Source organism: Pectinophora gossypiella, chromosome 5, assembly GCF_024362695.1.
Source record: "Pectinophora gossypiella chromosome 5, ilPecGoss1.1, whole genome shotgun sequence".
NCBI classification, from domain to species: Eukaryota; Metazoa; Arthropoda; class Insecta; order Lepidoptera; family Gelechiidae; genus Pectinophora; species Pectinophora gossypiella.
The window spans coordinates 14,890,917-14,903,535 of record NC_065408.1 but is presented as its reverse complement, the minus strand read 5'-3'; the positions used below and the strand labels follow the sequence as shown (position 1 = coordinate 14,903,535).

The 12,619-nt window shown below is 37.5% G+C and overlaps 1 protein-coding gene and 2 long non-coding RNA genes across 4 annotated transcripts in view; 1 reads left to right on the top strand and 2 right to left on the bottom strand.

Moving 5' to 3' along the window:
• Nucleotides 1-12,619, bottom strand: part of LOC126367077 (elongation of very long chain fatty acids protein 6) — a 92,317-nt gene that overhangs the window by 47,739 nt on the left and 31,959 nt on the right. The gene's annotated exons all lie outside the window — the stretch shown is intronic.
• Nucleotides 7,977-9,984, top strand: LOC126367139 (uncharacterized). Its single transcript, XR_007566438.1, has 3 exons — nt 7,977-8,188; nt 8,321-8,500; nt 9,007-9,984. It is a non-coding gene; the product is annotated as an uncharacterized LOC126367139 (long non-coding RNA).
• Nucleotides 9,930-11,378, bottom strand: LOC126367138 (uncharacterized). 2 transcript variants are annotated; one of them, XR_007566437.1, is made up of 4 exons: nt 10,868-11,378; nt 10,633-10,747; nt 10,304-10,524; nt 9,930-10,226 (listed from the first exon to the last, which is right to left on the bottom strand). It is a non-coding gene; the product is annotated as an uncharacterized LOC126367138 (long non-coding RNA). The 2 variants fall into 2 exon arrangements; XR_007566436.1 differs by having other exon boundaries at nt 10,633-11,378.

Here is a 12,619-nt window from a genome sequence, read left to right as displayed (position 1 = left end):
AAAAATATATATATTTCAGACTAAGATTGTCCATAAGATGTTAGTAGTTACACAAACTTAGTATCTATGTTAGTGAGTAAATAAGACAATCAAACAAGTTTAGGCCCCTTTACCGATTTACGCGCAATAAGTAGCATGAAGAATGCTACACCGACAAGAGGGTGGCACTTAAATTAGTGATGATGACGGAAACCTTGATTGGTAACTTGTTGAAAACTCACCATCACGTATTATGTACGCACACATTGCATTATGTATGAAAGAAACGGGCTGTCAATTTATGGAAACATTCTATTACCTACGTCAATTAGTTGCTTAATTACAATATAATGATGGAATGTGTGACATCATGTTTCAATTAAAAAAGTTAATTATATTGAACTGTATTGAATGTCGTGTTCTTTTAATAAAGTGTTTGACTTCATAACCCAACATACATAACATAAACAGCCTATATACGTCCTACTGCTGGGCACGGGGCTCCCCTCAAACAACCGGAGGGGGTACGAAGCATACTCCACCACGCTGCTCCACTGCGGGAGGTGTTTTAACGGCTAATAGCCGGGACCACCGGCTCAACGTGCCCTCCGAAGCATGATTTGTTTTTATATTTCTAATAAATTTTTGCTCTCATTGAAATAACAGTAATAGTAGTAGATATAGTGACTAAGATTGAGAAGGGAATGTTAAGTTGGTTTGGACACGTAGAGCGGATGAATGATAATAGAATTACGAAAGCAGTATATAAAGCGAAGGTTGGTGGTAGGGCTGGCAGAGGAAGACCTAGAAGGACGTATATTGACTAAATTGCAGATGTCATTAGAAAAGGTTCAGTACGATCTACACTGAACCGGCGTGCGTGTATGAAACTATTGATGAATGTGAAGGAAGCAAGAGAAGTGTGACAGGATCGAAGCAAATGGAATTCCGTAGACTATGCTTACCGGTGGGAAATAGGCGTGAGTTTATGTATGTTGGCCAGATCAATGACCAACCTTAGCAGATATTTCGGTGAGGTGTGGGTACTTAGTTCATATTGCGATGGATGTACCACTGACTACCCATAGATGTCTTATAAAATGAATGTGATGTATGTATGATTTAATTAACAGTAATTTTTATTTTATATGGGGTTATATATAAATGATCAGTGGGTGTTCCTTTATCTTAAAAGTTTCAAAAACCCTGTTGTAGATGTTATAACTTAACATCACGCCTCTATCTCCGAAGGGGTGGTTAGAGGTGTATAGCACACTTCTCTCGAACTTAAAGATGACTGGACACTTAATTATACACGACGAATTTATTAAAAACATCATAGAAGGTAAGCTACAAGGGAAGAGAGGAAGGGGAAGACCAAGAAGAGCTTACATGGAACAGATTAAACAGAAGGCGAACGTCGTGTCTTATAAGGAAGTGAAGGAATGGAGAATGCTACACCTACAAGAGCGTGGCTCTTAAATTAGTGATGAGCACACTTCGCGCCAGATTTTGATTGAGATTCAGTTTTTTGTTTTTAAATTTTGACTCTATGTTGTTTTATGCAATAGATAGAAGATGAATGGCGACAACTTGGCTAGATATTAGAATGTAGGTCTAAGGTGGTTGTTTGTCGTAGTCAGACCTGAAGGGGTGGTAGTGAATGAACAGACTCAATGGACCGATCGATAGTATTATCTCTGCCAACAATCTAGGGGACTCGTTGCCAATTCTGTTTTTCTTGTCTGAAAATGTAGCTTACCTACTTTTAGTTTAGGTAGGTATACACGTAGACTCATACCCGTAATCTGTAACGGCGTGGGGATGAAAACTTAATAACCCATCCCATCCCATTCCATCCATCCCATTGTGAGGCATTGGATTGACATCCATGTCTCGCACTAGGTTTTCTAATGTTAATTTAATATGTGCTTACTAACATAGTATAAGTCCCTTACTAAACATTATGGATGTATAATATTCCGAAATAAAGTTTAATTTAATTTATTTAAATAAATAATTTAAAGTCAAATAATATTATATAAAAAGAAATATTAATTAATAATTTAAATAAATATTTCAACGGTAACGGTGTGAACCTTATTTCTTATTATTTTTCTTTTTACAAAATGAACGTTCTGGTTGCTTACATTTTGGAGTTCATTCTTAATTTAAATCAAGAAAAAAGAATATACGGTCAAATTGAGAACCTCCTCCTTTTTTGAAGACGGTAATAAAAAAGGATTACAAATCTATGTTGTAATATTCGTTTTGAAGATTTTGATTTTGAACTGCTTGGTGCTAAATTATTCCTATCGGATTGGAAAGGACATTTAGGTACATTTCATTTCTAGGTAATAATAGGCAAGAGGACAACTTAGTCAAATGAGATGCTTTTTACGCAACCTCAATTTTTTTTCCTCAGTTTCATCAATAAAACAGCCTCCGTGGTCCAGTGGTTTGAGCATTGGACTCATGATCTGGAGGTCTCCGGTTCAAATCCAGGTGGGGACACATCACGAAAAATCACTTTTGCTGCGTTTCACAGGCTGATCACCTGAGTGTCCGAAAAGTAAGATGATCCGTGCTTCGGAAGGCACGTTAAGCCCCTTTAGGTGCATAATCATGACCCAGACTTGTAGCCACCTAACTCGTAACCTTATGAAGTTGTGATATACACAATTACAATGCCCTTAAGGTTTTCTAAACGCCAAACCCATTGACTTTCATGACTTTCGCAATATGTTATTGAACAAAAAAATACGAAACCAAATATTTCACAATCCGTTTCTCTCGTATGAATTGGTCGTAAAGGTAATCATAGTCGTAAAATAAAACGTGGAATAAAATGTGAATCAATTTGTGCTAAAAATACAAATTCGGCACGACTTCTTTATATCTTCAATCATCATCATCATCATCAGCCGTACGACGCCCACTGCTGGGCATAGGCCTCCCTCAAGGATCTCCACGACGATCGGTCCTGCGCTGCCCGCAATACAATACAATTATAGTTTATGGTACCAAAATGAAAGAAAATATTTACAAAAGATACTAAACTAGGTACATGGCAAGTGGCGGCCTTATCGCTTAAAGCGATTTTTTCCAGACAACCAGAAGACGAGGAAATATGTAAAAATTAAAAGATTGCGGGTGCAAACTATCTTCTATCGTGTGGGTTGTGAGGTGGATGACCAAACTCATCAATCCTGGTGTTAAAGTTGAGTCGCCAAAGGCCCCTGACATGACTTGACACGACTAAGTACTTACATCGGTAAGTAGTAACCGGGACCAACGGCTTAACGTGCCATCCGAAGCACCGATCATCTTGCTTTCGGACAATCAGGTGACCAGCCTGTAATGTCCTTACCAAACTATGGATCACAAAGGGATTTTTGTAATGTGTACCCGGAATTGAACACGGGTCCTTCCGGACCATAAATCCAACGCTCAACCACTGGACCATAGAGGCCGTTCAGGCGTTCTATAATAAATATTACATAAACCGTAACAATGAAAATGAAAATAAAGCGCTCAAGTCTTAAAGCCTGAATATGAAGGCTTTTAGGCTCGGTTATTCAAGCAATTTAGATTCAAAATGCTTTGTAAGAGAAGGCCGCAGCCGCAATATCTCGACATTTTATCCTTTCAGTGATAACGAGGCAAAATAACCTTAATAATAACCTAACCTAACTAAGCTTTAGTCCTATCTCTATAAAACCCATACTCTTGTCGGTGGCTACAAAATGCTAATTTTCCATTCATCTCTATTCAAATAAATAAGTAAGTCAAATGATTTTATACTCTTATCGTATTGTCAAAAATACTTACATTTACCAGCTCATGTCGGTAAATCCTAAGGGTGGCTTGCGTAAGGGTCTTTTAACATGTTTAGTGGCCCACTAAACATGTTTAAAGACCCTTACGCAAGCCACCCTAAGACTTACACTTAAATCTTAAGATTTACCGTAGTTCGAGCTTTTACAATAACATACACGCGTCGCCAGCCATGTTTAAGACTGTTTATTAAATCATCATCATCAGCCGTATGACGCCCACTGCTGGGCATAGGCCTCCCCCAAGGATCTCCACGACGATCGGTCCTGCGCTGCCCGCATCCAGCGGCTTCCCGCGACCTTCACCAGATCGTCGGTCCACCTTGTAGCGGGCCTACCCACTGAGCGTCGTCCGACACGTGGTCGCCACTCCAGAACCTTTCCGCCCCATCGGCCATCGGTTCTCCTCGCTATGTGTCCTGCCCACTGCCACTTCAGCTTTGCAATTCTTAATCATAATCATAATCATAATCATTTATTTGCAATAAAAATGGTATTACAGCTATGCTATGCTGTTAGCTTCGAGCTATGTCGGTGACTTTAGTTCTCCTGCGGATCTCCTCATTTCTGATTCGATTGAGCAGGGAAATACCGAGCATAGCTCTCTCCATTGCCCGCTGAGCGACACCGAGCCTCCTCACGAGACCCATAGTAAGCGGCCACGTCTCACTGCCGTACTGTTTATTAAATAGGCTAACAAAAACATACGTTTATATTACGCATGGTGTATAATTTGTGTGAAATCCACCTACGAGCAATATTTGCTATCGCTGTTATAAAGACCATTGTATTTCGATACTATTAATAGACGTAGCTGAGCATAATGTTACTATAAAATGTTTGATTAAGATATATTCGCTTTGGTTCAAGGTACAAATTATTGTCAATTGAACATGTGACGAATAGTTCAATAGTTGTTTTAACTATAAGGCAAACCGTGCATGTTAATTGATTAGTAATAAATAATAGGGCTTAGGTACTTTTGATTTTGAAACTCAAATTCAATTTCTATGTGAGCTTAATAATTAAAAAATCAAGAAAAGAAAATCATAGAATGTTCTGGCTATCATTCCTAGGAGATAAATAGTAGACGATCCAGAAATTGTTAACGGGTGAGAGCCTTCAGCGCTCGCCGTTTGTCCGGCCAAGTAGTTAATGCCATCTGCAATAAGCCACGTTAAAAAACAAAAGAAAAAAGATCCGGAAATTATTTACATAATACCTAGTCATATAAAAAGAAAACTTAAAGTGATAGAGCGGTAACGCTCCGCCCTGCATCAATTCGTAGCGGGCCCCGACTTCACCCCCTCTAAGTTTTACTTTAGTCTTAAATGGCCGTAAGCCGCAGAGTAAGGAGTAAGGGGAAAAACGCGACGACTCTTTGTCTCCCTCGCACTTACGAGATAAAGCGGCACACGGTAAGAATTATATTTTGTTTGGATTATCTGGGGTGTGGTAGTATATAAATTCTGTTCCGGTTTGGTGCTTTCATATATCTATCTACCTATAATAAAACTACATAAACACGTACAAAAACCCAATACGCTAATATATAAAGAACATGAGTTTATAAATGAGAATGTTAATTTGGTCAAGTTGTTTGTCTTGCCGTTTTTTTCCGCCGCCATTGTTTTTCAACAACACTATTAGGGCTGGGTGAATCGCAAGGATGTCAATTTTTTTTAAGACATGATAAAAGGCCGTGAGATTGGCTGCGTCTGGCGAGAGGGGGCTTTTTCTTTTAATTATGAAGATGCTTGGGACGAGAGGTACTTTGCTATTTTTAAAAGGAGCAATGTGAGCAGAAGCATCGTCTGAAACTTGATAGGATCATCATATCCATCTTAGGACAATGTGATTTAGTACTTATATAAGTTAAGTTTGTTAATGTGGCGTCCAATATGGAAATAATAAAATACTTGCTCGCAGGGACATATCACATAAATCACCTTATGATCTCTAGTTTGGTAAGCACATTACAGGCTGATCACCTGATTGTCCGAAAGTAAGATGATCCGTGCTTCGGAAGGCATGTGAAGCCGTTGGTCCCGGTTTCTATTTACTGATATAAGTGAATAATCGTTACATGAGCCATGTCAGCCCCGGACCCGGACACCAGGGTTGATGAGGTTGGTATTCCACCTCACAGCCCACATGATAAGAAAATTATTTCTAGACTGACAGCTAATGCTTGTAACACCTAAAAATAACAATACAGTAGACTGAATCATCAGGCGTCATGCCGGTATTAGGTATTTCTAGATATTATCAATATTTACAACCGATAAAACCAAGCTACAATCGTAAAAAATATCTAAAAAGCATTACTTTGTTGTACATACCTAAAAAGTAATCAAGCGATGCAATTTCAGTAGTAAGAACTGGTTAAGTTTCCTATAAAAGAAATAGATTACAGGCATTAGCGAATTCATTCGTTATTATTATTATGTCCTTCGGTTGACCGATCAATCGTAGGCCTTTTGTTATAAGAATTCCATGTTGAAATTAATATTGTATTTCCTGCAGATGATCGGCGATAGGCTGGACTGTCCTTATCATTTGGCATTGCTGCGACAGACATGTGCCTGTATCTAAATTTCAATATTTTTTTTTTACTTATTGTAGATTTGCCGCAGATGGCATTAACTACTTGGCCGGAAGTGCCTGTATCGATGCCGGTGAGAAGGTATTAATATTTCATGATCATTGTTTTATATTTTAATTGATTTTATTTGTTTTATCTAATTTTATTTTATTTATTATTTTAATTTATTTGAATGTTTTATTATGTAAATTATAGATCATTGTAATCTGAAATAAAGAAAATTTTATTTTAATAAAAAAACAGCCCGAGACAAGCCTTCTCTAAACAGGCCTATCACGAATTTTTGGCTTACTTGTTCTAGAATGTTCTCTCGTAAGGGTCGTTCTCACTCTGGGTACATACCAGGCAGTAAAATGGCGCAAGTTAGGTAAAAAAAGCTTTATTACCTTGCCTATAGGAAAATAGGGCCAGAGTACAAAAAGGAACATTATCAAAAAAGCCAAACAGCCTCCGTGGTCTAGTGGTTAGAGCGTTAGGCTCACGATCTGGAGGTCCGGGTTCGATTCCCGATGGGAACATTGTCGAAATCTCTTTGTGAGGCTGTCCTTTGTTTGGTAAGGATTTTTCAGGCTTGAATCACCTGATTGTCCGAAAAAGTAAGATGATTCCGTGCTTCGGAGGGCACGTTAAGCCGTTGGTCCCGGCTATTAGCCGTAAAAACACCTCCACCAACCCGATTTGGAGCAGCGTGGTTGAGTATGCTCCATACTCCCTCCGGTTGATTGTGGGGAGGCCTGTGCGCAGCAGTGGGACGTATATAGGCTGTTTATGTTATGTTTTCAAAAAAAAGCAGTCAGTATCCTTATCATTAAAGAATTTATACAAAAGTCACATTCCCATTTTGGGAACGTTCCAGGAAACGGCACATCACTGATACCAAGAATATTATCAGGTACATACAGCTGATTGACTGACAATAGTAGCAATTTCACAATGGAATGACTTTAACATTGATTTCACTGTCAAAGTACTGAACTTGGATCCTATAATAGAAGCGTATCTTCAATACAAATCGAACACCATTCAGAAAAAGTATCAACAAGCAATAAATCAGTGTTATAAAAGAGATAATAATCACAAATTCATAACGATAACAGTAATTATAGTTAATTGTTCTATCGACGATTGTTTAAAGAAGGCTTTTTGTATACTTTGTATTTCATTGTACTCTATGAATCATAGTTCAATGGAATCTTGCAGAAATAAACTCACGCCTATTACCCAGAAGGGGTGGGCAGAGTGAACAATACAATTCCTGCGGTGGATATAATGTTCAGGGGGCCTACCGGCTAATTCGCCGAACTTCGGCGACTCGAAAACGATTCAGATAAATCGAAGTTCGGCGTTTGGTACCGGGTAATTTCCGATGTTCATTGCAATCTGGATGAAAATCAATCCATAGATAATAATAGACATAATAGAGGGGTGCATGATTGAACGAATGACTTTTGGTCTTGCGTTTCGTTGAGACATTTGGTAAACATTTAATATTTTATATCATTATGAAATTAAAAAATACAGACTAATTTTGTATGTCATTTTTATTAATTGATAATATTTTTACTTAATCACTTTGTAAAGTCTTACAAATGTTTAAAACAAAAGGAAAATGCAACGACGGATTTTTCTTTTGCAACTGAAGTAATGAAACGCAAAAAAAAAAGAAAAATGACGTTATGTTATATCAGCTGACATACTTGAATTCGCGCCGAATGCAACAGTTTTATCTTCTCAGAATTTATACAATAACAACAATAACGAAAGAAATGTAAGTAAATTATTAATCTAGTAGTAGTAAGAAACAAGTCAAGAAAGAATAGTCACATAATGAACCTATTCATTGTTCAACAACTTAAATAGTTTGTTGGAAACTTGTAAATGTATCTTTTTGTTTTTCTAGATCACCGATTTACTACCTACTAGATCTAGAGAGTCGGAGGCTAGACATGGAGGAGCGACTTGTTTCAGCAGTCGACAAGCTGGCTGGCTACAGCTGCTGAAGCTAATAGCAAGGCCGCGGATATGCAAACAGAGTTGCTTCGGCTGCTGCTGGAGGAAGTTAGGTGAAGACCAATATAAGGTAATTTACTCAAACTTATTAAAAATTGTATGGAATTGGAGCAAGTAGGAGAAGTTTATAAGGATCACGACACTTGGTGGTCTGTCCTAACTGCCTACCCCGCCAGGGATGTAGCGTAAAGATTGTATGTATGTTATATACCCAAATTTACCTCCTTGATCAGCATATTTTACTCCATACTATAGCAAGAATAAAGGCCAAAAATAAATATCCTTATACCTTTGTATGTGCTACTTTATTACATTCCAAAATATTTTCTTTACATTGTATTTCATTCCATTAGAGTCGGCTAGTGTTCCTAAACTTTTAATTCATGAAGGACCACTTTACAAAATTTCTGCCTTGCCGGGATCACCCAAATAAATAAAGTAATAACTAAAGGATTATAACTAGTCTATAAAGACTATTACTAATGTACACGATAGACGTCATAAAAACTTTGTCATATTGTGACTGTTTATATTTCGCATGTATTTTATATGAATTAATGGATTTATTTATTACAGGTTAAAGAATAGCAGCATGACGATTCTCAAGAATGAAGACACTAGAGAAACTAAGTTAAAATACTTAAGTAAAAACATATGTATTCAATAAACTTGTATGTAAATATTTAAGCTAAAGTATAAGTACTCCATTTATGTTATTTAAGTGAAGTTGTATTTAATTTAAATACTTAAGTTTGGTCATGTTATTTAAGTGAGTTTGTCTAGGGGTAACATTAAAGTACATTAAAGACAAAGCAACTAGATATCATTTTTCCAAGAACTATTTTGAAACAAAAATAATATAGCATCACGCTTCTATTCCCGAAGGGGTAGGCAGAGGTGTATAGTATATGTATACACCCACTCCTATATTTAATTTAAATACTTAAGTTTGGTCATGTTATTTAAGTGAGTTTGTCTAGGGGTAACATTAAAGACAAAGCAACTAGATATCATTTTACCAAGAACTATTTTGAAACAAAAATAATATAGCATCACGCTTCTATTCCCGAAGGGGTAGGCAGAGGTGTATAGCATATTTATACACCCACTCCTTGCCAACTACTATCTAATAAAAAGATTTGTATAGGTGTATTGATGAAGATGTTCGATGCAATTAACTTATATTTCCATATTATAGTAAGAATTGGGAACAATATTATATTTGTAGTATGTTCTAATTGATTACATTTCTTTGATCCACCCGCAGGGCTTTTTTGACTATACTATTACACATTACAAATAGTCTAGTCCCCATAAGGCCCCGCAAGCTTGTATTTATACAAAATAAATGGATTTATTTATTACAAGTTAAAGATAGATGGATAAACTACTTTATTAAGCACAATGGACACAAGATTAGAAAAATGTATCTACTTGAGAGATAGGTTGGTTAATGAGAGGGGTGCAATGAAAGAAATTATGTAATAACACAAAATAAATAAATCTGCGTAATGAAAATAGTTTATTTGATGCCAATAAAGAAAGGTTTGTTTAGATGTTGTATTATTGAATAACAAATCTGCCACTTTTGATTACACCACACTGACTTTGTAATTTACATTTCAAGGACCACACAAGTCCACTTAATGAACTTAAACATATTTAAATTAAGGAGATGTTCCTTTTCCCTTCTCAAAGTGCTGTTGTTCCAAATATGGTTATCTTGGCTAGCAGTCTAGCACTAACACTCCCATTGGATGCATCACAAATGTAATGCACATATCTCCATCACAAACCTGAAAATTAAAATATTTTTAGCGACTCAATCATAAGAATCAAAACAAATGTAGCTAGTTAAAGGCATGATTCTTACCAACATAACATGCAATGAATGGTAATACTTGCTATTGAAGAAGGCCTCTTCCCACTTGTGAGGTTGGATAATGGCAATGTGTGTGCCGTGGATGCATCCAAGTACTCCAAGAAATCCAAATTTGTCATTAAAACCTCTGGAGACTTCTACATGCTCAGTTTTTGTCCGAGGAAACTTGATATATTATCTCACGATTGCAGGCTGATTGAGGGCATTTGTCACTGTAATATATAACATACAGATATTATATTGGATTCATGTAATGTTGTAGTATAACTTTAATTATCAAAATATAAGGTAAAATATAACATAATATAGTAACCACCTACCTTAAAGTCGATTGCACAGTTGTAGAGCATTGGACCTCCAGATATGGTCCTAAGTCATGATACAAAGTCCGAAATGCATCTTTTGATAATCTAAAATTATTAATGTAGCTACTCTCTGAAACAAAACAAAATAGATAAGTATGAAATGATCAAAAATCGCTTCTAGTAAGTTCAGCAACTTTTCCTCTGTAAACATTGAGCCACTTGTCAGAAATAATGTTATAAATAGATGTACCTGTGAGAAGTATATACTGGCTTTTCTCTCGAAGTATCCTGCAATCGATTTGCTCAAGATTCTGAAGACATTTTCTTCCGCAGCAGCCCATAAAACGACTATCTCCATGACACTGTATTTAGGTATTTAAACACGAAAATCCACGCCGATATCAATTTTATATTGATTAAGATGTTCCTAAAATTTGTCGCCCACCGTAAATAGCTCCTAATATTGTTGAAAAACAGTGAAAATAAGAAATTAAAATTGATCACGGTTACTGAAAAGTGCCCGGCTTCAACTGACACTTCCAATGGGAATCGGCTTCAGGCGCCGAACTTCGATTTTTTACGCGGTAGCGATTTAGTGTCAAAAGTACTGAAATCATTCGTTCAATCGGCTTGCCGAACTTCATGTGACGTCACGAATCGGGGATCGCCATCTTGGCTGCTTACGCGGTACGACAGAATCAAATCGATGTTCGATTTGCTCCAATCTGAATCGGCTTCGTCTTAGCCGGTAGCCCCCCTGTATGGTGACTGGTGATCACCCCAGATATAGCGGTCTTTCATGCTAAACCACACTGTCTATCTACCAGTTTTTACAACATGTTTTAAATGGCCTCCGTGGTCCAGTGGTTGAGCGTTGGGCTCACGATCCGGAGGTCCCGGGTTCGAATTCCGGTGGGGACATATCACTTTGTAATCCCTAGTTTGGTTAGGAACTGACAGGCTGACCAACTGATTGGCCGACAGTAAGACGTTCCGGGCTTCCCGATTACTACTTACTGATGTAAAGGGTCAATAGTAACCCTGACACCAGGGTTGATGAGGTTGGTAATCCACCTCACAACCCACACGATAGAAGAAGAGTACACCATGCCAGGGAAAATAGCCAGATGAACGAGGTCTATTTTTTTATTCCCGTTATATCCCGGAGTGAATGTATGAAGAATGAGTCAACTTGGTTACTGGTAGTGGTATTTGCAACCTAATAACGACTGACAGGAAATAAACGTTTGTGGGCATGCTGGATTCTTCTAGGTAATGAGGATTACACTGACCAGACGACTCTGTCTCTTTTACTCATACAGAACACGCCTATTTCCCGTCGGGGTATGCTCAGACCGCGGACTTCCACTTACAACGTTCTGAGGGGTTAAAATGGCCACATCGAAGCAATTGATCTAAGAAAGCAATCAAAATTTCAATATTGCTTTCTTATATTAATTGCTTCTATGTGGCCATTTTAACCCCCCTGGTATACCACCTTCATTTCTTTATTGCACAATGACATATAGGTACATTGGACATAAACATACAAATAAAAATAAGCACAATAGTCGGCCTTAGGGGGGGAATGGGTAATTCTTCCACTCTCATCTCTTTAAAGTTCTCTCTCTTGGGTTTAGTTTCTCTTATAGTCTATTATAAATAGTCTTACCATGTCAGGGGCCTTTAGCAGCTCAAAAGTAACCCTGACACCAGGGTTGATGAGGTCGGACATTGATCCCACAACCCATAGGAGAAGACTAGACAAACATTCTTATGTTTAGCGTCTTCGCTGTCGTAAGAATTGCAACAGAATTCACTCACTCACACACAAAATTTTTTGATACGACGCAACTAATGAACTACATTACATTACAACATTACATTCGTGCTTTTTCCATCGTGTGGTTTGTGAGGCCAATGACCGAGCTCAACCTTGGTGTCAGGGTTATTATTGAGCTGTCAAACCTGACATGGTTCAAATTCAAATTAAAACCGTGCT